Here is a 23,593-nt window from a genome sequence, read left to right as displayed (position 1 = left end):
ATATAGCTTCCAGGTCATGTGGCCAGCATGACAAAGCTGCTTCTGGCGAACCAGAGCAGCACACGGAAACGCCGTTTACCTTCCCGCTGTAGTGGTTCCTATTTATCTACCTGCATTTTGACTTGCTTTCAAAATGCTAGGTTGGCAGGAGCTGGGACCAAGCAACGGGAGCTCACCCTGTCACAGGGATTCGAACGGCTGACCTTCTGATCAGCAATCAGTAGTTTAACCCACAGCGCCACCTGGGTCCGCTATGTAATTTGGCCAAAAAAGGTGTGCATTACATTCAGTATTAAATGAAAGCCAAGAGTCTCCTGAAGCTAACTCTGGCCCCCAATATCACCCCACTGGAGCTCAAAATGCCATCCTGCATTACCCAAGCTTCTGAATATTACATATATTTCACACCTCCCACTATGAGCAGTTAAGTGTAAGGAACACACGTTAAGGAACCGGGTGCAAGGAAAGAGGAAGGTCTCTCAGGGATGATAAAACATTAAAATACTAAGTTCCCCCGCCCTTTTATTCAAAAGCTGTCCTGGCACAACTTCTGCAGCTCCTTCCAATCAAATCACTGCTATGAAAGTCTACGAATAAATAGCTGCGAAGAGATTCCATTGCCCCCCTCACTTCTCCTGAGAATGGCTCCTCTGCCTACAAATCTTTGGCAGTAGCTCTGCAGCTGGTTTGCCAGGATCGCAGCTTGTCATGCTGCTCACAATAAACCCTTTGTTGCTTCACACTCTCTTCCATCTGTTTCTTTCACCCATCTCTCGTCTCCTCACTACCATTGTCCGCTCACGGAAGCAATACAAAGCTGCACTTCCTCGTGGGTTGACGCGGGAACCACGACGTAACAGTACAGTTCATGATGGATTCCGATGCTTGGATAATGCTGCAGTGCAGGATATAAACTGAAGAAGCAAGGGCGTACCCACCACGGGGCAAGTTAGGGCAGCTGCCCTACTCTAGAAGCAGGGCTGGTGGGCAGAGGCGGAGCACAGCCCGGCGCAGCGCGAGTTCGCCATTCCCGCCGCGCCGCGCCGCACCCTCCCTCCAGCTCCCCGGCGCGCCCTCAGGCAAGGCCAAGCGTGGCGGGGAACCAGGGAGCGCGGCGCGGTGGGTGGGAACGCCAAACTCGCGCTCCGCTGGGCTGGGCTCCGCCTCCGCCCACCAGCCCTGCTTCTAGGGAGGGGCACAGCCCGGCGGAGCGCGAGTTCGCCGTTCCCGCCCGCCACGCTGCGCCCTCCCTCCAGCTCCCCGTCACGCCCTCTGGCAAGGCCAAGCGCGGCGGGGAACCAGAGAGCGCGGCGCGGCGGGCGGGAACGCTGAACTCGTGCTCCGCTGGGCTGGGCTCCGCCTCCGCCCACCAGCCCTGCTTCTAGGGAGGGGCACAGCCCGGCGGAGCGCGAGTTTGCCGTTCCCGCCCACTTTGTGGCCCCTCCCCTTCCGTGCCTTGGCCCCTCCCCTTGCCCCCCCCCTAGTTTTGATCCTGGGTACGCCCATGTGAAGAAGCTAATAAGCATCCACTGCAGACCTGCTCGCACAATCAAAAAGCTCCTTTTCATGTCGAAAGCACATCTAGCAGGAGCATGGAGTAAGCTAGCTAGCAAAAGAGGCGCATTAGCAAAAACAGCAGTTACCAGTTTGGGGAATGATTTCTAACATCATGGACAGTTTAAAAGTGGCTGTGGGCCATCAATGGTTCTGTGCAGAAACCCAAAGTTCTCACTAGCTCCTGATCGGAGAATCTACTACTTGTTACTGTCTAATCAGAAACAGTCAGGTTTTTTCTTCTCCCCGCCAGCAATATTCAATGACTGGATGCTATTTATGTGTCAGGCTGCATGCCAGGGGCCAGGGAGAACGTCGCTGGCCTGCTGGCCTTATTGCAATACTATACTCAATTACCTAGGAAGAAGCCCCATTGAATTCAGTGGGACACACTTCAGAGCAGGAATCTGCTTCAAGCCTCTGAACAAGTTGGTTGCAATTTAGTAGGCAGCATAGTGAAGATAACGTGTGCATCCTTTGTTTATCAAGTTTGGATTTTATTTTTAACAACATTTCATTGATAGTGTGCCTTTATACAGGCATTGATACATACATGCATAAATACATACATATAATGATATCTATACAAGTTAACACAAAAAGTAGACATTGTTTTAAATTGCGAGGCCTTCTGTATTCTAAAACAGATGTACAAAAGGATGTGATAGATTAAAAAATACTATTGCATGGTAAGGAGCCTGTAGCACAATATTTGCTCTGATTTTGACGAAAGGATCTGCTTTATCCCAACTATGCAGTAGTGGTTTAGTACTAGTAAATTCATACCCACCAACATGTGTCTGATGAAAATAGGGACATCCTATTCCATTAGTATAATAATAATAATAATAATAATAATAATAATAATAATATACCCTGCCCATCTGACTGGGTTGCCCCAGCCACTCTAGGCGGCTTCTAACAAATATAAAAACATAATAAAACATTAAACATTAGAAAATACTTCAGATGTCTTCTAAAAGTCTTCGAAAGGTTGCATACTTACTTTTCTTGTTGGCTCGAGGGTCGCATAACTCCATACCCTCAGATGAAAATAGGAAAGTCCTACCATACCCTCCAACATTTCTCCAATGAAAATAGGGACATCCTGTGGGTTAAACCACAGAGCTTAGGGCTAACTAAACCATTGAAATTTATTGATTTATTATTAAAAACATCCTTCATCCTATTCTGATTTCATGGTGGTATACAACCTATATAAACCATTCAGCAGGGATGCGGGTGGCGCTGTGGGTTAAACCACAGAGCCTAGGGCTTGCTGATCAGAAGGTCGGCGGTTCGAATCCCTGCGATGGGGTGAGCTCCCGTTGCTCGGTCCCAGCTCCTGCCCACCTAGCAGTTCGAAAGAACATCAAAGTGCAAGTAGATAAATAGGTACTGCTTCAGCGGGAAGGTAAACAGCTTTTCTGTGTGCTGCTCTGGTTTGCCAGAAGCGGCTTTGTCATGCTGGCCACATGACCTGGAAGCTATACGCCGGCTCCCTCGGCCAATAACGCGAGATGAGTGCCGCAACCCCAGAGTCTGTCACGACTGGACCTAATGGTCAGGGATCCCTTTACCTTTAAGGGAAAATGGGGCATTCTGGGATCAAATCAGAAACCGAGATGGCTTTTTTAAACCCAGGACTGTCCCTGGAAAATAGGGACACTTGGGGGGTCAGGTAAATTGGGGTGCTTCCTTGCCCTTCACTATGAGGCTCTGGGGAGGCTGCAACAATATAAAAATGCAAACATGAGATCAGAGGTGTCTTGTCCCCATTGGGATGGGTAGGGTGGTAGACTGAGGGGCCGTCAGGGTTGGAACTGGAGCCAATTAATTATTGTCCCCCCCCCCTTGCTCCCCTCAGCTGAGTTCTACAAGGGCAACACACAGACTAAGGAAAGTGGAGTAAGCTAACTGCCAAGGCTACCCCATTCGACTGGTTGTAAGTAAGAAGGGAGGAAGGTTTGGGCTCCTTAAGGGCGGACTAAGATTAGTGGGTCACTGCCCCCATTAGCTCAGATGAACCAGCCTCTGCCAATTAACATCTTAAAACAATTAACTATCAGAAGGTGGGGAACAGTCCTAAAATATGCCTCTGGGGTGTAAAAGGTCATGTGGCTTTAGCATATGTTCTATGGGTCTCCAGGAGCTTACACAAGTTCCAGTTTCCTTGGAATAAGAAGCAGGAGAGACTGTGGTGTCTTTATGATATATGGTTTATTTCCTGAGCCTATGATGGAGGGGATCGCAGCATTAACACCCCAAGAGGTCTTGCTTCTTCCATTGTCCTAGTCTTGGATTCAAGCAGAAATCAAGCATGGCTTTGACTTCCTGGCTTCTGCCTGCTTCTAACCCAGCTCTCTCACACACACCCCAACTCCAGTTATCAGTAAGGCGAGGGAGGGGCCCACCCATTTGCACTCTGGCATGGAGCAATGATCCATACTTGGGGCCATTATGACCCTTGCCTGGTTAATTCAAAAAGGGAATCTTCCATTAGTGTTCAATTCCCCCACACACACCCCAAAACCCCACACACAACTCTACCTCCCTCCATTTCAGCTCATGCACACCTCACTCACAGGTTCTTCTTCTGGAAACACAAATCCCACTTTTGACACCAGTGTTGCACATCACCCCAATTTCTGAGCTGTGCAAAATTCCAGGGGTTCCAGACACTTACCCAGCGTATGATTGCCTTGGAATTAGGGACATTGCAGACTGTGATGTCTTTATGATATATGGTTCGTTTACATATATATATACACAACTTGAATGGGTCTGGCTGTTTCAACAATTTAATCCATGCTGGATCCAAGATTTACAACCTAAACTTACCACCGCCCCAAAAAAACCTCACAACACCATGAAGGAGGCTTATTTATTTTACCATTCTATATTCATGAATGGTATTTTCAGTGAAGTAGAGATTCCTTTTAGATTTAATTTCCAATATAATATTGTGCCCATTTACAGCCTTACTGACACTTTTTGAAATTAATGTAACATGCTCAGCCCTTGCAAGTTTACCTATAAGTAAGTTCCACAGGGTTCAGTGGGGCTTATTTCTAGATAGGTGTGCATAAGATATCTGCTAATAAAAAAGGCTGTGCTGGCTTCAGCCAGTTTGGAATAAATTGTGCTATTGTCTACAGATTAGTAGGAAGCAAGAACAGGCTGGCTGGGGGTGCAGGAAGGAGAATGGGGCTCCTGCAGCTTTAAGAGGTTTGCAGAAGACGAAATTTCATCAGATGCAGTTTGCCTGCAGAAATTCCCTCTTTTGCACAACTTCTAAAAGGTACAAGAGCCTGGTCCTTTTTTTTAACATGGTCACCTAGGAGCTTAACTTGCTTTCTGTTGATATATAAAGGTAAAGGTAAAGGGACCCCTGACCATTAGGTCCAGTCGTGACCGACTCTGGGGTTGCGGCGCTCATCTCACATTATTGGCCGAGGGAGCCGGCGTATAGCTTCCAGGTCATGTGGCCAGCATGACAAAGCCGCTTCTGGCAAACCAGAGCAGCACATGGAAACGCCGTTTACCTTCCCGCTGTAGCGGTTCCTATTTATCTACTTGCATTTTTTTGACGTGCTTTCGAACTGCTAGGTTGGCAGGAGCTGGGACCAAGCAACGGGAGCTCACCCCGTCACAGGGATTCGAACCGCCGACCTTCTGATCAGCAAGCCCTAGGCTCAGTGGTTTAACCACCGCGCCTAGGCAGCACAATATACCCAACACCTAAGCTCAGCCTTTGCCAAGCTAGTTCCCTTTGGACTACAAGTCCTATCAGGAGGGCATCAGCTTGGCAAAGCCTGCCAAAACTCTAATATGCACACACCTCAGAGAAAAACAAAGCAAGCAACAAAGAAAACTACAAACCTCTGAGTGGGTAAAATGCCTCTGTCAGACACCAAATATTGCAAGAGATCTGTCTCTAAGGAAGACAAGACAAAATAAAAAGGCTGCTCCCCCCTCTCTCCACTTTTCCAAAGACCAGTGTTGCTTTCCCTCCCCCATTCTCTCTCTCACACACAACTAAATATTAATAAAAGTATGTCAGTGCATGTGCACAGCTCTCAACAGATTTGTGTTTTGTTTTGGGTTTTTTTAAAAAATAAAAATCTGTCCTGCAGCAGATTCTCACCACTACTAGGGAGTAAATCAATGATTGCTTCTTCTCTTCTCAGCTGCATGGCTAAGTGACAATCATCCATTGTATCTAGAAATTTTGATTCTCTGTCATGGCTCAAATTTACATCTACCCAGTTCATGTGACAGTAGTGCCATTATTATGGCATTTCCACTTCAGCTAACTGAATTCTTTTAGCATCAGTATCTGAGTTGGTAACATGTTCTTAGCTGTAGTAACCATTGGAGCTGATGGGAACTGGAGGGGGGGGGCATCACTGGGGGCTGAGTCAACTTATTCTGGTTTTCTCCCCATCCTCCTCCCTTGCAAAGATGAAGAAGACACATAAGCTATTTTCAGGGGGGGGGGTATCAGAAGAGTAATGCTGGATACATGCCTAGGGGTTAGCACAGGGGTCAGCAAACTTTTTCAGCAGGGGGCCGGTCCACTGTCCCTCAGACCTTGTAGGGGGCCGGACTATATTTTGAAAAAAATATATATGAATGAATTCTTATGCCCCACAAATAACCCAGAGATGCATTTTAAATAAAAGGACACATTCTACTCATGTAAAAACATGCTGATTCCTGGACCATCTGCGGGCCGCATTTAGAAGGCGATTGGGCTGCATCCGGCCCCCAGGCCTTAGTTTGGGACTCCTGGGTTAGTATCAAATATGTACGTAGTTATACTTTTTCTTCTTTAGTCCTGCTTGTACCAAGAGAGATGGACTAAAAAGATTCCAGGAAGTTTCTGAATGATAAGAAGTATTTGAATGTGACTTGGGAGGGGGGGAGAGGATACAGGACTGCTGGGTTTTCGATTTGGGGTTGCAGAAAAAAATAATGGAAGGGTTGGGCCCATCTTGCGTTAGTCACCATCCTCTCCATTGAACCTTAATTTGTGCCTTTGTTCATGTAGCCCAGGCATGTCCAAAGTCCGTTTGAAGGGCCTAATCTGGTCGGTTTAATCCTAAAAGAAGCTCAACAACTTCAATCCTAAAAAAAGGTCGACAACTTTGGTTGGCCCCCACAGCCCTTCACTTCATCAAAACTGGCCCTCTTTGGAAAAAGTTTGGACACCACTGTTGTAACTAGACTGTCAATCTACAAAGTTAAAGAGATGTTCCCAGTGCTGCTGATCTCATGGCATATCTCTCAAGGCATCCTGGGTGTCAGGGAAGGATGGGGGGGGGGAGTCCTGTTGTCCCCCCCCCCTCTTTCTCCATTCTGCTTCTGCCTGCCACCACCAAAACAGCAAGTAAGATCAGCAGATAGACAAGTAGGTTGTTGGAGGGGGGAGCAGAGCAGATTTTTAAAGTAACCAGCAGGTGGGAATCATATCTTGGCCTGCTCCTGATGACATCATCAAGGCATAGCGGTGCCTGATTTGGTTTAGAATTGGGCTTAGGGGGAGAAAAGCCAAACTGTTTTCTGATTTGGGGGAATTCTTCAAGCCCAGTTCCAAACCTGACCAGAGGAGTCTGAACCATCACTGATGGCAAGACAGTTGGAAACCTCACATGGAGCTCCCATGTTTTTGGTCTTGCTATAGTCATGGCTTGTAGCTTGCCTAGTACAGTGGTACCTTGGTACTCGAATGGCTTGGCTCCCGAACAAATCTGCTCCCAATTGCCACAAACCCAGAAGTAAGTTGTAAGGGTGACTCCCTACAGGGAGCCAGCCCCCATCATCCTGACGTCCACCTTGTCAAGTACAGAGGGCACCAGTGGTTCTGAAGCAGCCAGAGGGGGAGAGTAAACAATGGGAAAGCTCAGAGGCAGAGAGATGCAGACAGGGGCTCAGGGATGTTGGAGAGCCAGGTCACCGACTGCTCAGGGAGGAAACTGAAAGGGCATCACTCCTTCCGGTGCAAGAAGTAAGGAGAGCGCCGCGACACAGGTCAAGGGGGAGGCGTTTTGGGGTGCCCTGACTACTTTGCTGGCGTAGGAACAGATGTACGCCATTGCTGGATTCTGATTCGGGATGAGAGGTCATGTTTTAAGCTGTCTCTACACTGTAAATAATTAGCACAATAAACGTCTTTGAAGACAAACTGGACTCAAGTGGAGTTACTCTAGAGTAGCCACGACGACCCTCTGACATAAGTGTTCCGGTTTGCGAACGTTTTTTGGAAGCCGAACGTCCAACGCGGCTTCCGCTTGAGTGCAGGAAGCTCCTGCAGCCAATCGGATGCCACGCCTTGGTTTTTGAACAGTTTTAGGAGTCCAACAGACTCCCGGAACAGATTAACTTTGAGAACCAAGGTACCACTGTACTGTGTAAGAGGAACATCCTTGATCCCGTAACTGTTGGTCTTGGCAGGGACAGGAGAGTCACCTGGAAATAATAAGCTTCAGTGGAGCAAAATAGCCATTTCAACTGGCTGGAACTGAGTTATCAGCAAACAAGTTTAGAACTAAGCTGAAAGAATTCACTTTCCAATGTAATGTACGAGAAATGTCAGTAGGCCACCAACGAGTAGGAGAAACACACACCCTAAACCTATATGAGACTCAATGTGTTTGCTTAAAAAGAAGGCATATTTAAGGAGAAATTAGTAAGAATTAAGCTTACTATAAAACAAATATATTTGTACTTTGAGGTGGCATACTGGAGATTAGCACAGGAGATATCTGGACCATTGACCTGGAGTTGCATTCTGAATACATAGTTTCCTTTTCTTATTACTGTCAGTCTTTTATGAAGCTGGCTAATTTAAGCTCCTGGGAACAGGTGACTTGAAAGCATAGATAGTATTGATTACAAGGCCAGATTAAACGGATTAGCATCAGAGACTGACAAAATGCTCTCTAATTAGCCTCCAAGAACTACAGTTTACGAATCTTTCATCTTCCAGGCTGTGACTTCAGTTGGCTCTGACTATTTTTAGAAAACTCCTTCTCAAAATGAACAGGAAAAATATTATGCAAAAGTTTAAAAGTTTCAGGTTTATCTCTTTTCGTATTTTTACAGCCTTTTGTAAAAGGCCTCTACTCTCAAACCGTATTTATTTATTTTTTTGCAGAATTTTCAGTAGGATTTTTCCTGCTGTTGTTGCAAAGATTCCCACCCACACAAATAGTCCCTCAACAACAAATAAACAAGCAGGACAAAATTAAGTTCTCCGTGCAAACCAGATTCCCACCCCCACCCCACGCCCAGGCCCATTTCACTTTCCACAAGTCAAGTGTTAATCACCAAAGAGAAAGATATTTCCCCAACATCTCTCTGGGTCGCTAAATGTGGCCTGTGTTCAAGCTCTATTGGGTAAGATACTGTTGGATTTTTTGAATAGTCAAGTTACTTTAGAGCCAGTCTAAAATGTATAAGAACATCGCAAATGTCTGCTGGAGGTGTGGGGAAAACGATGGGAACCTGTTTCATATGTGGTGGACCTGTGAGAATATCAGGAAATTTTGGGATAAAATTCATGATGAGATCCAAAAAATTATAGGTAGGAATATCCCAAAAAGACCAGAGATCTTTCTACTAAGTATCACCTTTCAAAAAGATATTCCCAAAGAGGCAAAAGAACTTCTATATTCATTAGCAGCAGCTCGTATTGTTATTGCTAAAGGATGGAAAGAAAAAGAAGCTCCAAAAATTATAGATTGGCAAAATAAACTTCAAGAGTTTTCCAAAATGGCACAGTTAACAAACAGTTTGAGAGGAAAGGTTAAAGAAGAATTTTTTAAAAAATGGGACAGGTACAAGAAATATGTTAGAAAATATACTGAGAACAAAATTTCTATGATAGCGTTTGAGTAAAAAAGGGGAAACAATCTGTTTGGATTTGCAGAAATCAGTTTCCTTAAGAAATAGGAGTGTCAAACGATATGTAAAAACAGAGATAGCATGGATTGAATATACACTCTGCGACAAAAAGAGGAGAGTATGCTGATGGAGATAACAGGAAGTCCAAAGATAAAATTTATTTTCTTTTCTTTTCTTTTTCTCCTTTCCCTTTTTTTCTCTGGGAAAGGAGGATTAGAAATACGATACGAAAAATTGTAACAAACAAACATAAATGTATATGTATATGTATGTATATGTTTATGTATATGTATACAAGCATGAAGAACAATGCTCAGGTTTGGTGATGGGGAAAAATGAATAAATATTCAAAAAAAAAAGTTACTTTAGAGCCGGTCTAATGTAAATACTGTCTGTTTAAGAGAAACAGGTACAGGTGATTTCTGTTAATTGCTCACAGGCGTGGGCTCTGCTTCTTGTATATAAGGCTCTGCCAGAAAGCCTTCTGTATCTTTTAGTTAGATCTTTCAGTTTGATTCATCTCTAAGTAGATCACTCTCTCAGTTGTTCTCAGTTTAAGAGATTCCCAGTTGAATCTTAGTATGATTGTTTAGTTATAATGCTAGTTTGCTGTTAATTCTTGGGTAGTTTTAATGGGAGTTTTGTGGGATTTTGTGGGAAGTTTGGAAAGTGAGTAGATAACATTGCTAAGAGAGAAAGCATTTATCTTTAGTTTAAAGTCTCTTTAGAGTCAGTTTGTATTTCAGTTAAAGAAACCCAACCGTTTATATTTTCATCTGCATACTTTTACAAGTGTGCAGCTAGTAAGGGGTTTCATATAAGGGAGATAATTCCCTACGCTCTTGGTGGTGTTTTCTTAGCCAGGTCAACTTCTGACTGCGTATACTCTGCGTGAAGCGTACTTTAAAGGGCCGCTGTAAAACTGGGATATATGATTTAGGTTAAGCAGGTTTCAATATCCAGTTTTCTCCAATATTATTCTTATCATATATATATTATAATCCAATAGATACCACTTTTCTTTTCTTTTTATATTTCTGAAAAGGGGAGGGTGTAAACAGTAGCAAAGGCTTCCAGAGCTCCGACCAAGACTCTCATGCTACCTGCAATCTACCCTGATTTTCTTTTTTTATATATATATTAATATTTTATTGATTTTTCCACAAAAACAAAATATCAAAAAACATAGAATAGACAAAGAAAAAGAAAAAGAAGAACCAAAAACAATAAAAACAAATACTTAAAAAACATCAAATCTTATTTCATCTCACAATATCTTTTAGGACCTCCTAGGGTTCCCCTCCCTGTGGTTCTTAAATACATTTATAATTAGCAAATTCTATATCAAATTATTCACCTTGTATAAACCTCTTTTTTTTCTCCCTCTAAATTATCATATTCACATATTCCACAGTTTGTTTACAACTTAATTTCTGATCTAAAAAATTACTTTAGCATGTTTTTTTAAATACAATTTAAAATCTTTCCATTCTTCCTCCATCGCCTCCTCTCCCTGGTTGCGGATTCTTCCGGTCATCTCTGCCAGCTCCACAAATTACCCTGATTTTCTTGTACCAGTATACATTTTTCAATAAACTTCAGTTGATTGTACAGTGGTACCTCGGGTTAAGAACTTAATTCTTTTTGGAGGTCCGTTCTTAACCTGAGGTACCACTTTAGCTAATGGGGCCTCCCGCTGCTGCCGCGCGATTTCTGTTCTCACCCTGAAGCAAAGTTCTTAACCCGAGGTACTATTTCTGGGTTAGCAGAGTCTGTAACCTGAAGCGTTTGTAACCTGAAGCCAAGGTACCACTTGTAACCTGTAACCCAAGGTATCACTATACACCTAAATACCTGGCAAATAGCTTCTCACTATGAACCCTGCAGTTTATGAGAACAGTAGTTGGTTAGACATCAGAGTTGGATTTCTCATTCTACTGCAGCATTCATGCAAATGTGTTGCAACACACACAATACTCACCCACAATGATTGTACTACCTCAGATAACACCTCAGCTGTTTGACTACACCTTTCATGGTAGCCCACAACAGCTGACCAAAGCTTTCTCTTCTGACTGAAACTTTGGTGTATTCTTATTGTGCTCAAGAATTGCATGAGATGAATGAGAATCAGATATTAACAAAGATGAACTAGGCTGAAAATAGGTGGCCAAGAAGAAGCAGGAGGGCTATCCAAAATCCACTTCATCTGGAGGGTGGATGTTCACTGAGATGAAAGAAGAAACCCACTGGTTGACAAGGCTGTGTTTGCTGTGTGTATTGAAGACCCAGGGCAAATGGGGCGCATGAGCCACCCGGCCCAAGAGCTCCAGAATCAGCCACAGCAATAGATACTGGGTGAGGAACATGTGACCCTCCATTTGATGATGGGACCCCAATTCCCATCAGCCACAGCCAGCATATGAACTGTAATGATAAGAACTGTAGTCCAGCCTAGGAATTGAGGATGCCTTCCTTGGAGACACTCCCGTGGAAACGTGTTTTTAGCTATTGGTTAACACTTTGGCACAGATTACCTAATTATTATCTAGCCCAATGCTTATGGTGCAATGAGTTTACTGGCCCTTGGGCTAGTAAGATCCATGCCAAACTCTCGCTTTTTGGAATTTCGCCTTTAGAAATTCTGAAGTACGATCTTACTACAGCAAAAAAGATTACACTGGTGCCTCGACTTACGAATTTAATCCATTCAGAAGGCACCTTCGTAAGTCGAAAATTCGTAAGTCGAAAACGCCATTGAAAATGCGATTTCCCATAGGAATGCATTGAAAACAGAAAGATTCGTAAGTTGAAGCAACCCTAAAAATTCGTAAGTCGAAAAATCCCTATCTAAAACTGCCGCGGGTTTTCTTTTTTGGGATGTCGAGACATTCGTAAGCACGCGGCCATTACCCCCATTCGTAAGTCGGTTGTCGAGTCATTCATAAGTTGAGGTACCACTGTATTACCCAAAGATGGACAATATAGAGATGCAACGCAATCTTATGCTTGGTGGGGGGACATGTTCGTGACATTTGGGTGTTAATCCTTCATTTCATGTGCCAGCTTACTTATCATCCCTTCCTATTGCCACTCACCATGACAAGTGCCAGAGTGCACGGAAATGCCGTTTACCTTCCCGCCACAGCAGTACCTATTTATCTACTTGCACTGGCATGCTTTCGAACTGTTGGGTTGGCAGGAGCTGGGACAGAGCAACGGGAGCTCACCACCATCACGTGGATTCAAACCGCTGACTTTCCAATCAGCAAGCCCAAGAGGCTCAATGGTTTAGACCACAGCACCACCCCAGTGGCATAGTGTGTGTGTGTGTGTGTGTGTGTGTGTGTGTGTGTGTGTGTGTGTGTGTGTGTGTGTCAGTGTGTACTGGGAGCCATTGAAGATTCTTTAGGACCGGTGTTATATGGTCCCAGTGGCCACACCCAGTCACCAGTCCAATTTTAGGGAGTGGGCAGAGGACTACAACTCCCATCAGCCCCAGCCAGCAGACTGGAGCTGATGGGAGTTGTAGTCCAAAGCATCTGAATGGCCAGGTTGGAGAAAGCTAATCTATATGGAAGTTATCCAGTGCAAATTCTGCTGAAATCACTCGGAGTGTTTGCATCTTTCGCATTTGTTTCACTAGCTCTTGCACAGAACCCCCCTCAATGGATTCTGCCTTTCAGGTTTTTTTGAATGCCCAAACTGCTTTTGTACTTTATCAAAGAAGTTTCCATGTTAGATCTTTATCATTGCATAATAGTAATACTAATAATTCAAATTTGCGGTGAATTAGCCAAGCGGGCAAATTGCTTCATTTAACATGCCCCCCAAGCTACTGTTACATCAGAGCAATGGAATGCCTCCCTTAAACTCTAATGCCAATAATTGCCTTTGGGCTTCCACACAAAGAAAGTTTTGGTCTTCAAAACTCTGGAAGGGTTTGCCTATAATTGCTTTAGCATACAATCACTCCCAGAATGAAAGGGAAAATGACATGTGTTTGGAAAGTTCGGTAAGAATAGTGCAAACAAGCAATGCTATTATGCAGGATGGTCAAGAAGCCTCCTGTTCTGAAGCTGAGCTTCAGTTGAGAGATTGTTTTATGGCACATGGGGAGCAGACACATTGTTGCTATAAAGATATAATGAAAGCAATTGGACTAACCACAAAAACACCCCACGAAGCATCCATGTTTGGTTAAACCCATTTGTCTAAAACCATACTAGGAAACCTGGCGGACATAGTGTTATTTATGTCTGGATTCTTCTTCTCAAGTTTGATCCACAAAATAGTTGTACTTAATTTCCACATGGAAAACCTTAGCATTTCACCTCTGCATGCCAAAGTAGTGTGTACTATATGTGCTTTCACGCTGCTATGTCCTCCATTAACAGCCACCCCCCCTTCTAAAAAAATCCCCTTAGGGAATGTTTTGGCCCAAGCAACAACCCCCTGAGCCCCAGAAATGTTCTCAACTAGGTCTTTTGAGGGATGTTAATTGCTGCAAGCCAAGAAGGCTGACAACTAAGATCATACCAGGAGGTTTTTAACATAATTGCATTTACCAAGTTTGGATCTGTGCGGTGGGCTCAGAGGAGGCAGTTGTGGTGGGAAGCAGGGGGGCGGGGCAGCAGGGGAAGTGGGCTAGGGGTCCTTTTCCATTTTGCCTGAAGCAGCAAAACAGCCTGGGCCAGTTCTGGCCTGATTTCTCTCGACCAACCTGCCTGTGTATTGACACTGGGAAGGAAGAAGCCTTCCTTGTGCCTGCACTGCCCAGGCAACAGCACAGTGCAATGTTGTGAGAAAGGGCTTTCCTTCTCTGTAGCAAGCCCACACCACCAGAATGACCTCAGAGTTTGTCTGTCTGTCTGTCTGTCTGTTTATTACACACCCTTCACCCTAAGGTGGGTTACAGCCCGGGGCGTCTTGCCCACAGAGGCAAGTGGCGCGGGGCACCAGGGTGCCAAGTTCTGGAGGGCGAGTATAGGGCTCTATTGAGCGATTTACGACTCAATTAGGGCCACTTATGTCGCCCGGCACACTCTCACTGCATTTTCTGCTCCGTGGACCCGGGCTTGGTAGTGAGAATGCAGAGTTCACTCCTCCTTTCACGCACAGCGGTAGCTTGTATAGCCTTCGGATAAAAAGCCTTTTAAGAACACACAAAGAGTCCCGGTTCTTCTAATAACTACTGAAGTTTATTTACAGAGAAAAATACAGACGACCTGGGGAGATCGCAGACATCTTGCCTCTGTCTCCCAGGCAGAATCGAAACCAACTGTTACACAAAGAAATGCTTCCAGTATATTCTGTAACATGATATCTTCCTCAGTGGTCAGGTGGTACACAGTACACAGTTTAACCCCTTGGTTACCTGTTACTCCTCACAGACGCTGGGAAGAGGCGGAGGCTGGACGTGGCACCTCCCAGCATCAGCTCGCTGCCCTCACCTGCCTCCGCCATGCTGCGCCAAAGCAGTGCTGTGCCCGGAGCTTCCACCTGCCATGGCCACCAAAGCACAGGCACCAGGGAAGAGGCGGAGGCTGGACACAATGTGGCGCAGCACAGCACAGCACCTCCCAGTATCAGCTTGCCGCCCTCACCCGCCTCGCTGAAGCAGCACCGTGCCCAGGAACTACCCAGGAACTACCCTCCAGCCGCTGCCTGCCTCCTCCAGCCCCACAAAGCTGCCGGCAGCGCTGTAAAAAGATTGGCAACTCTGGGAAGCGGAGGGGGGCGCACCACGGCCCTGGTTACAGCATTAACACAAAATTAAAAACCATTTAAAACAGCTTACAACCATAAAAATATGTGCCTGGTGCCAAGTGTCCTTGAGTTCTGGTGCCTGTTAAAGATACATATTTTTATCCAGACTCTCGGGGGAGGTGAGGTCATGCTGTTAGCTTCTATTTATGTGACTCACACAAGTGAGTGTTGCATGTTATGAATCGTTTTATTGTATTGATTGTATTGTATGTGTTTGGTAGTCTGCAGTGCCATCCCTGGGATCTGCATGGTGAGGGATGGGTTTCTACCTTAAGTTAAATTAAATAAATGTGTTCTGTCCATGTGAGGACTTTGCTGCTTGGTGATGCCATCATTTGTAGATCCTGACCATACATGAGATGATTAAATTGCACTGGTCCCCATATTAATGCCTGGATACCACTAGTCCACCCTCTGCTTCGAAGGTGGTTCTGAAGAGGGACTGGATAAGGCACAGAGATGTGAGTCTGTTTGATGTTTTCACCATAATTGCTGCAGGTCAGATGCATCGGCGTCAGCTGGGCACTGATCTTCCATTTGGGGGAATGTTCAGGGTGACAGGAGAGCATATATTGTTTATTAATATCCTTCCTAACTTGCACTAGCAAGTTCCTTTACTTAGCAGAGTTACATTCCTCTTTTTACATGCACAGCAGATAGCTGGTTGCAGGCTCGTGTGAGCCTTTAGCTATTATACAATTCAGTCGGTCTTCAGATTGAATTGTACATTCCTGGTAAGTTCCCTTGAATCCCTCTTGAAAGAATAAAGACGCCACAATCTTATTCAAAGTTAATAAAAGTATTTAGTTACAAATATGTGCATGTGGATCTACTCCATATGGGGGAACAATCCCAGTGCTTCTGCTAGCTAAGAGCTAGCAGAGCAGTCCTAACTAAAAGCTGGTCAAATGAAGAAGGAAGTCAAAACAGGGAGAGGTTGCTGCGTGACTCATCCTTTTGTTACCTGGACAGGTTAGGTCACTCCCACCTTCTATCACATGCAAAAGGAAGGATGCTCCAGCCAGGAGGAACAGGAAGTTTCGACTGGCTGGACCAAACTTTCCCTCGCATGTCTTCTCTAGCATTTCAAGGAATGTAGTACTTGACTGCCTCTCATGGATCATGTCCCACACCATTAACTGGTAAAGACTGAGAGAGAAACCTCTAGGCAGGGGTGTCTTACCCATGGAGGCTAGTGGCGCGGGGCGCCAGGGCACCAAGTTCTGGAGGGCGCCAGGTAAGAGGCGGAGGCTGGACGTGGTGCCTCCCGGCATCAGCTTGCTGCCCTCGCCCACCTCCGGAGCCTCTGTCTGCCGTGGCCACCGCGGCACAAAGCAGCCAGCTGAGCTGGGAGGCGCCATGTCCAGCCTCTGCCTCTTCCCCGCCGGAGGAGCTGCCCTCCAGCCACTGCCTGCCTCCTCCAGCCCCGCCGGCAGCGCTATCCTCCCTAAAAAAAACCTCTGGGAAACGGGGGGCGTCGGAGGGAGCTTTGCACCACGGCGCCGGATATGCTTAAGACGGCCCCGCCTCCGGGTGAGTCATAACTTGTCCATCTGCTTGCCTTGAGAAATAATAGCCAGTCAGTTTAGGAGCAGGGCACTCTTTGGCACTCCATCCCTCAAGACATTTCTGGGGGTGAAAGATGTTGGCTGACCTTTTCTGTAACAGGATTGCCATAGCTTTAAAGCACTGGCATCGCGGGCATTTGATTAATCATATCTTTCTGTTTTGTTCATTTGTGACACCGCAGAGCAGAGGCTTGTTGCGTCTTCACAGCAGCTCATGCCAGTACAAATCAGAGCCTATCTTCAGAGAGAGGTAATTGGGAGATTAATTCCAAGCCTAATGAACATCTTGTTGTCATGAAAATATGCTTTGTAAATAAAGGTCAAGAGAGAAACATAGATTCTTTTTTTCTCTGTTCCTTTTAAAATAGATTTGTCACTTAATGCAATTTGTTTCAAGGTTTTCCAAGAGATACTTTTCTGCTAATGAGATCCACATATCTAAGTTAGCTCATTCCATTTTGTTCATTTAAATTAAACCATTGATATGTAACGGGCACAGCCTGCCTGAAAGGTTTCCTGCACAAACCTCATTGAAACAATACCATTTCTATGCAGTTTCTAGTTATTTTAATGCAACTTGCACCTAAGAATTTCCAGAAGGATTGTGCCCAAGGCCTGAAGGGTTGAAGGGTTTGTTGCAAATTATAAAGGGGGCGGAAAGGAGGTGGGTGTCCAGGAAAAAAGGCCTTGGCAATCCCACCCACCACTGAGCCTAATGTGTTTTGACTATATGCGATTTTGGCTTTAGGAGTGATCCCAGACCCCCGAGTAAGTCACTCTGTACCTCAGAGAGAAACTTATGTTGGGTTCTTAGGCCTCAGTAAAAGGCAAAGAGATATTATAGGATGGAATTCTTCCATTTTGCACACAGGATGCACCAGTTAAATGCTGAAACAAATTGCACAATACTAATAGGGACCCAGGTGGCGCTGTGGTTAAACCACTGAGCCTAGGGCTTGCTGATCAGAAGGTCGGCGGTTCAAATCCCTGTGACGGGGTGAGCTCCCGTTGCTCGGTCCCTGCTCCTGCCAACCTAGCAGTTCGAAAGCACGTCAAAATGCAAGTAGATAAATAGGAACCGCTACAGCGGGAAGGTAAACGGCGTTTCCGTGTGCTGCTGTGGTTCGCCAGAAGCGGCTTTGTCATGCTGGCCACATGACCTGGAAGCTGTACGCCAGCTCCCTCGGCCAATAATGCGAGATGAGCGCGCAACCCCAGAGTCGGTCACGACTGGACCTAATGGTCAGGGGTCCCTTTACCTTTAATAGACAACATATTGGTTGCCAGTTGGCCCTTTTCTGCTGGGGAATATGCACTTGACACCATGCCTTATTTGGAATGCACATCCAATCATATGGAGACGCTCCATCAATGGGATTTATGTGTGTGCACGAATCATAGAGAGAATAGATCTTTAAATCTGTTGGGGGCAGGAGAGGGGGAGACCCAAGGAATATAAATCTAAAGAAATGTGTTGATTTAATTCTTTTGAAGTCCTAACACCCCCTATTACCCTGTTCTTTCTATGTTTTTCCTCCTCCTCCTCTCCCTCCTTTTGGTTTTGTTTCCATGGATTTAAATGAGCCCATTATTGTAATCAGTAGTTTTGCTTCATAAAGCTGAGTACAGGAATACTATACCCTGTATTCCTTCTTAGACTAGTTTCCCTATTTGGCCACTTACAGACTGCTGCTATTTTGCAGGTAAGGTTCCATCACATAACAGCAAATTCATGCTCCATGATGAGAGTGGATTTGGCATTCTTGCGCAACATATCTACTTCCTCTCCCTCCCTCTACCACCACCAAAAAAAGAAAAATAGAAAAGACACAAAGAAATTCCAGGCTTTTTGAGGTAAGGAAATACAAAATGTGGGGAAACAATTGCTTGATGTGATATCATATGAGACCCCATCAACACATAGCACCTCCGCTCAAATATCTGCACTGGTTGTTCATTTGCTACAGGGTCAAGTTCAAGGTGTTGCTATTCATATATAGAGCTCTTAATGGCTTGTGGCCAATTTACTTGTGGAATCACCTTGCTTCATAGATGCCCCCTTGACTGCTTTGATCTGCAAAATGGACACTGTTACAGGTGCTGTGTAATATTCTTTTCACACTTGCAATAAATCAATATTTTAGTATGGCAGCACCTCTGCTTGGAACTCCCTGCCTATTGACACAAGGCTTTCACTGTACTTCCTTTGGCACCTGCTTTAAACAAATGTTTAGGCAAACTTACCCAGTCAGGTAGAAGCTGCATGTGTTTTATCTCTTTTTATTCTTTATTCTTTATTTTATTCTTTCTATTCATCTTTTAAATATTTTAATACCGTACCAGCGTTTAACTGATTTTAGCTATTTTTTAAGATTTAGTTTTATACTGTAAACCATTTTGAAGGTGGTGCTTCTTTTTTAAACAATCAAACATACATTTCAATAAATAAATAATCTGGACCAATTTCTGTATGGAGTCAGGCCTGAGTTCAGCACTAAAATGGTAAGATAAAAGCTTGGGGAAAATAAAAAGGTTTTTTTTTCCCCTAGCCTCAAAAAAGACAACAAAGCAGGCAGCAGAGAACATCCCGTAATTGTGACACCGCTACTGACAAGGCTCATTATTGGATCGTCACCTGCCCAAGATTTCAATGTATGTGCAAATGCATGTTGTTTTTCACATGGGAAAAATACAGAGCTTGCTTATGGATGCCATTGGGGTGGAGTGGTGCTAAACCTTCTCCCAGTCCTCATATGTGGAGGTAAGAATCAGGTTGCTGGGCTTTCTTCCTCTCTGAGTTCCATTCCTTTGAACTCACTGGTACTCCTTCAGAACTCAGGGACAATCCTGCCTCTTCAATGGCATATTCTTGCTGAAGCTGGTCCTCTTATTCCATGACTGCTAATCTTACTCAGGAGTCTTTGGTGATGGACTTTGTCGGTTATGATGGATTATACCCAACATTCCCAATTAGAGCTTAGCAATATTCAGCACATGTTCCATTACTTTTAAATCCCATTGATTCCAAAACAAAAGTAAGGCCAAGCCACTCTTAACTCTCCCATCAGAAACTGCACAAGTGCTTAGATTTGGCCAGATCGTGGGCAAACTATGTGAAAAGGAAGCAAAAGGTGGGAGTTGAGCAATCCCAGATTTTTGTACCTTTCCCCCGTTTCCACTGAGATGACCCAGCAGCTTCCTCCCTGGCCCTTCTTCCGGAACCTCTAAGGGGAAAAGGCTTCTTACCTTCCCTCCTCTGAGATACTTCATCAAAGGAAAGGTAAAAGGTTTCCAGACTGTTTGAAAGCAAGTGTGGCTGAAGAGGAAAAATCAAAGTGACAGGGAGCGCCTCCAGTTCCTCCCGGATGCGATGCTGGAAATGATAAACCAGGCTCTGTTTTCACATAATTGGGCTACGTCAGGGTCAGGGAGTCTCTTTCCATGTTCCCTCATGTCACAGGACCAAATACATACAAATTAGGCAGAGTCTGGCTTCAGGTTTTGACTTCTAAGTAGTCAACATAATATTGAGAGAGAGGTCACAGTAAAAATCTTTAGACAGAAGTTTTGTTGCCAGGATTGTATGAAAGCAGAGGGGAAAGGTTGTGCTGTGTTTGTTTCTACAAGCGAGCTCAAAACATGGATCAGAACTTGCCCAGAAACCTGGCCAGGCCAGAAACCACATTAAACAAAAAATATTTGGTTTCAAGCCAATAGGCGTTGTACAATTCTCAACCAGGTAAACCAGTTGGATGGTATAAAACTGCTTTGGTGCAACTAAGTGCAAATGGATTAGACTGATTTAATAAAGCCAGCAACTTTGATGTATCAACTTTGATTAATGAGAAAAGTACACCTGTTCTAAACACATTCTGTAGAAATAAGTCCCACTGAGTGCAGCATGTCCCTTAAGTTCATTCACACAGCATGAAACACATAGGTGATGCTAATGTTTAAGAAAAGCAAGAGGGCCCTTTCACATATTACACAAAGCAAACCTGAGTTCACCAATGGGCGTTCACTATTTGGGAATTTGCAGCCCATTAGAGCTCCCTGGCCTGTGTCCCTGGGTGATACATGTATCTCAAATTCACATTTTTATGACTTCTGAAACATCTTAAGTGCACACCTAACAAGGTAATGTGTGAAAGCTGTGAACTGAGCTGCAGGATTGAAGAAAGCCAATCATAAACGGCACTGGAGTGGCTGGTGTGCTTTTTTCTCTCAAGCCATTGGCTTTTGTGTAGCTTTGAAAGGAAAGTATTTATTGATGTAATTCCTAAACCAAAATTCACTTAATAATAATAATAATAATAATAATAATAATAATAATAATAATAATTTATTATTTATACCCCGCCCATCTGGCCGGGTTCCCCCAGCCACTCTGGGCGGCTTCCAAAAAAACAGAAATTCTAAAATACAGAAATCCATCAAACATTAAAAGCTTCCCTAAACAGGGCTGCCTTGAGATGCCTTCTAAAGGTCTGGTAATTGGGGAAAATGGCTGTGTCTTCTCACTTGCAAAAGCTTTTTACTTTAGTTCCTGAAATTTAATGCAAGCATCAGCAATTAAGGTCTTAACTCTTTCTGGTGAGATGGTGATCTCATTTCAAAGGAGCACATGAATGTGGCCAGTTTCAAATCACCGAGCAGCTTATTTTGCTTCTGGAATCTGCATGGAAGCTCTGAGTGAAGCACAAGCAAAGGAGCAGGAGGCTCTCTGGGACAAACTAGCACTCCCTCATGCCCGTGGCTCTTTCAGTGCCCTAAAGTTGGCATTTAGTAGCCAAAAGGTTTCAAAAGAGGTGCAATGTTAGAGCTACAATATTGATTATTTAAACTATTTCCGCTTAATAAGATATTATTTTAACTGATTAAATTTGTATATGTACATTGCCCAAACCTTCATATACCACCTTCTTCTTTGAGACAGAGAGATACTACACATATATGTTTCCATGTGCTGCTCTGGTTTGCCAGAAGCGGCTTTGTCATGCTGGCCACATGACCTGGAAGCTATACGCTGGCTCCCTCGGCCAATAATGCGAGATGAGCGCGCAACCCCAGAGTCGGTCACAACTGGACCTAATGGTCAGGGGTCCCTTTACCCCTTTACCTTTATGTGAGAACTTAACAGTTTGACAAGCAAAAGGTGCCACTGTATAAATATTTTATTTTCCATTTCCTTTGAAAAAGAAGATAGACCCAAAATAGCCACTGACCAAATTAAACAAGTGTGTCATTTTCTGTTAATCCACTATGACTGCAATCCTACACAGTTCTCAACAATGCCCCTTGGGGCTTTCTTCCCAGTCAACGTGCAAAGCAGGCAGCTACGAAGCTTTAATTAACAGATCTGCTACTAAACTCTGTGTCTAATTCTTATACCTATGGTTGTCTTATTGACTTTGTTGAGGTGCGTGGGTTAAACTCTGCTCTAAGTAGGTAATTTAGGATTGCCGCCTAATCCAGGTGCAGGTGGGGGACGGGACCCTGAGCCCTGTTAATATTCCAAATAACACATTCTTCCTGAGAGCACAAAGCTCTGTAATAGATATACGGTAAGAATACTATAAATCAGGTGTGGCAAACTCACAGAGTTAAAAACTGGCAGTGATCTACCCCCTTTTGGGGAGTTCAGGTCAAAGTTGTTGAGCTTTTTTTTAGGAAGGAGGAAGGCCCATTTTGGGGGGGGGGTGCAAAGTTGTTGAGTTTTTCCAGGGAGGAGGTAAAATTTTGAGCTTTTTTTAGGGTCCTATTAGCAAGGGGTGATGGGAATTGTAGTCCCAAAACAGCTGGAGGGCCAAGTCTGGCCATCACTGCATTAACGGGATCCGGGGGTGTGGATCCTGTCCAAAACCTGGGGGTGGGCTAGGGTCATGCCACAACCCCATGGGTGACCCTGAGGGGTGCTCTTAATTGATGTATATCATAGGGCTCTCCCTGTCAGTGGTTGAACATTCAGAGACTGCCTGCAGATGGGCAGGAGTCAGGATATAGTCTGGCTTCACCCAAATGCCTAAGCCAGACCTCTCAAATCTGTAACCAATAAAGTTGTCGCCTACTTTATCCCAATTAACCCAATATATTCGTGCCTGTATGTTTATTTTGGAAGGAACTGTGGGGCCAGGGGCCTTGCCACACAATAGCAATCTGTCCTTGAGAGCCAGTGTGGCGTAGTGGTTAAGAGCGGTAGACTCGTAATCTGGGGAACCGGGTTCGTGTCTCCGCTCCTCCACATGCAACTGCTGGGTGACCTTGGGCTAGTCACACTTCTCTGAAGTCTCTCAGCCCCACTCACCTCACAGAGTGTTTGTTGTGGGGGAGGAAGGGAAAGGAGAATGTTAGCCGCTTGGAGACTCCTTCGGGTAGTGATAAAGCGGGATATCAAATCCAAACTCTTCTTCTTCTTCTTCCTTCCTGCAATCACCTGTTGAGCAGGAAAGGAAAGAGAGAAAGATGACAGAAAGAAAGAAAGAGAGGAGGGGGTGTCAGAAAGAGAGCGAATGGGTGGCTCTGCCCTTGGGGCTCCCCACAGTCATAGTGTGTCCCAAAAATATTACCCCCCAAAAGAACGCAGTCTGCACCAGGAAAGCATGCAAAGAAGGCACACATGCAACAGCTCTTCCCCACTTCTCACCAGCACCACCTGAGGCTGTCTAGGTTTGATGCTAACCCTCATCCACAAAGCCTCCAAGTGTCTGTACCTTTAACAAGGAAATAATACAAATGACCAATTTTACAGGGCTGGTGGAAAGCATGCCCAAATCGTGTATTTGGGAAACACTTTG

The sequence above is a fragment of the Zootoca vivipara genome, chromosome 9, assembly GCF_963506605.1.
Source record: "Zootoca vivipara chromosome 9, rZooViv1.1, whole genome shotgun sequence".
NCBI classification, from domain to species: domain Eukaryota; kingdom Metazoa; phylum Chordata; class Lepidosauria; order Squamata; family Lacertidae; genus Zootoca; species Zootoca vivipara.
This window is presented reverse-complemented; position numbering follows the sequence as displayed.